Source organism: Pteropus alecto, unplaced genomic scaffold (assembly GCF_000325575.1).
Source record: "Pteropus alecto unplaced genomic scaffold, ASM32557v1 scaffold69, whole genome shotgun sequence".
Taxonomy (NCBI): domain Eukaryota; kingdom Metazoa; phylum Chordata; class Mammalia; order Chiroptera; family Pteropodidae; genus Pteropus; species Pteropus alecto.
The window spans coordinates 8,085,255-8,088,160 of record NW_006494610.1 but is presented as its reverse complement, the minus strand read 5'-3'; the positions used below and the strand labels follow the sequence as shown (position 1 = coordinate 8,088,160).

At 28.0% G+C, this 2,906-nt stretch overlaps 1 pseudogene; it reads left to right on the top strand.

Annotated features, from left to right (window-relative positions):
* The first annotated feature begins 218 nt into the window (after positions 1 to 218).
* Positions 219 to 337, top strand: LOC112474062 (annotated as a pseudogene).
* Positions 338 to 2,906: the final 2,569 nt, after the last annotated feature.

Genomic DNA, 2,906 nt, shown 5'->3' with positions numbered 1-2,906 from the left:
GAGGGCTTTTTTCTTTAATCTTTTAAACTATGATACAATTTTAAATTAGTTCCAGTTCTAAGAAATTAGGGCTTGTGTGTTTTGTAACTCCTTTATAGTAGAGAAGAATTTTTAAATAAAATCCAAAGATTTTCCTTGCTAATCAAATATTTTTAATTAGCCAAATATTTTTTAAATATTTTAAACTGAAACATTGGTTATAAAACACAATGCATTTTGTCTATGGCCATGCTACCCTGAATAAGCCCGATGCCATCTGATCTCAGAAGCTAAGCAGGGTTGGGCCTGGTTAATACTTGGATGGGAAACCACTTAGGAAGACCAGGTGCTGTAGATGTAAAAAATTTGAAAAATAAGGAATTGTAAAGGTCCTTGCAATCTGTAGGGTCAACCAAGGGTCACCTCACCTAAGAAACAAACAAACAAAAACAATACATTTTAAATACAAATAAGTCTACATTTTTATATAAAATGAAAAATCATTGCCCAGTACTCAATCTAAATTTTCATTTTTTTCTATTTTTTTTCATTTTAGTGGAAAGAAAAAATATACACGGTTATATTTTGAAAAAAAGCCTCAGAAAACCAGATATAGAAAAGCTATTGGTGGCACAAACAGAAAAGAACATTATGGAAATGAATAATTAATAATATAGTGAGATGTAAGTAGAAGTTATTGTTATGTCAAAGATATTTTTTCTTATCATAATCTACATTATTGTATATTTTTATATTCTGATTTTTCCCTGGAGTATAATCAATGATTTTAGAGAAATTGTTTTCTTTTTTATCATATTAATACTCAGGTACATTGAAATCCACCCAGCAATATCTAATATTGTAATGTATAATAACACTGTTATTAAGATTTAATATTACCCTTAAGATCCACACTAGGAAGATGATATTCCTTCCATGAAATGAGTGCTTACTAACCTAACATAGAGTAAGCAGAAAGAGTCCTTCAAGGAATCAGCTTGTCTAGACAAGTGGTCTATGAAGTTCTTTTCCTTGGAGAGTGAGACTGCTCAGTTATACTGTAGATACTTCGATGCAAGCTACAGAAAAATTGTCTGTCTGTCTGTCTATCTTATTGCATAGTACTATCACTGCAGATATAGTTTGAATTTACAAAGAATTGTTTAATAGTTAAAAAGAAAAAGCACTCTGTAGAAACAAGAGCAAGAATCAAATTGTAAGAGCATGACTTAAGTAACAGTTGAAACTATTCATGAATTTTCTTATAAAGTGTTTTCCTTTAAAAATTAATTCATTTTATAAATTTAATGAGGAATAAACAAACTTAAATGTTGTAAAGCATTACTTACAATAATAAAGGATGAGAACAAAGAGTTTTCAGATAGTAAGTGTCTAAAAAGCTTTCAAAAAATCTTTCTGTAAGCATTGAAATTTTATTTATTGGTGGCTTCCAAGGTTTAGCTCTTGATCTTATTTTTCAGAGCTGTAATTTTCAAAAATCTTTTTGACATTTTCATTATGTTTTCGGACTCAGTGAATATATTGGAAGGAGAAATTCCTTCTCCTCCAATGTTGTTATGACTGTCCTTTACACTAGTTCTTAACATCGAGCACAAGGAGACTCTGCCAAGCTCAAATCATCAGCTCCTATTTCTGGGGCTTGGCATTTAATATATTATGCCATTGCTGTTTGTCAGAATTAGTTTTGGCAAAAGACCATAATAATCTTGACTAAATGAATCTCCAATTATGGAATAATATAGCACATTTGCTTTTCTAAATATTCCCAACAAAAATATTAAAAGTGTAACTGTTGGATTATGGAAATTTGCTCAGTACATATAAAACCTATAAGGGAGAAGAAAAGTAATTTTTAGTTATTTACACATTTTCAAAACTTAGAATTATTAAACTTCTAAAACATTAGTAGACAAACAAGGGGCTCTTTTCACTAAGAAAAAAGGGTTAGATAATGCTTTACCTTCCTCTTAACTTGCAACACAAAAATATAAATAATCTAACAGGCTAACACAAGTCATAACACTATTGCTCATACTTTAGAATTTATTAAATATACTTACTAACTAAATTTCAATAACTAAAAAAAAAATAGCCAATTTACATGAAAAGTTCTTTCAAACCTGTTCCCAATTAAAGACAAATACGTTAAAATTATTTTTAAGTACTGGAAAAAAATTTATTTTCAATTTCTCTCTTGTTCATGAAGAAATCAAAAGTATCTATATTTTTTTTTAGAATTTTAAATAATATTTATTTTATTTTATATTTTGGAAAGAGAATAGATTTTATTCAGTGTAGAAATTGTATCAATTGTTAAAATACAGAAACGGTAAACTCTTGGATCACTCAGGGAGCTATGAATCATTTTCTTAATATCAATTACAGTTAAATAAAAAAATTTTAAGGGGAACTTAATTAAGTAGAATTTCTAATATAGCATATATGCTAACATGGGTATTATGCACTGATTCTGGTTATCCACAATGGAGTAGTATGTATAAAATAATGAAACTAAGAATTTACTCTGCAAAATGGGATTAAGAGCCTTGGTATCTGTAGACAGCAAATCCTCCCACAGAAATATTTAGAGAAAATGTGAGTCTTCAGTATCTAATTTTAAATGATAGCCAATTATTTACATAAATATTCATGGAATTCATAGAGAGACAAATGAGGTTATATATTATCCAAAGTATTTTGAAAATCTTGCTTCACACAGATTGACAAAGTAAATAATAATAATATCTGGAAATGTCAAAGGTCTTTTGAATATAACATTCTACAAATTATATCACATGCAAGGTTATAACAAGTTCTTCAAGTTTTTTAGTCCCTATACATTTACACACCAATAATAATAATAATAAATAATAATAATAACAATAATAATAATATTTTGAATTTAA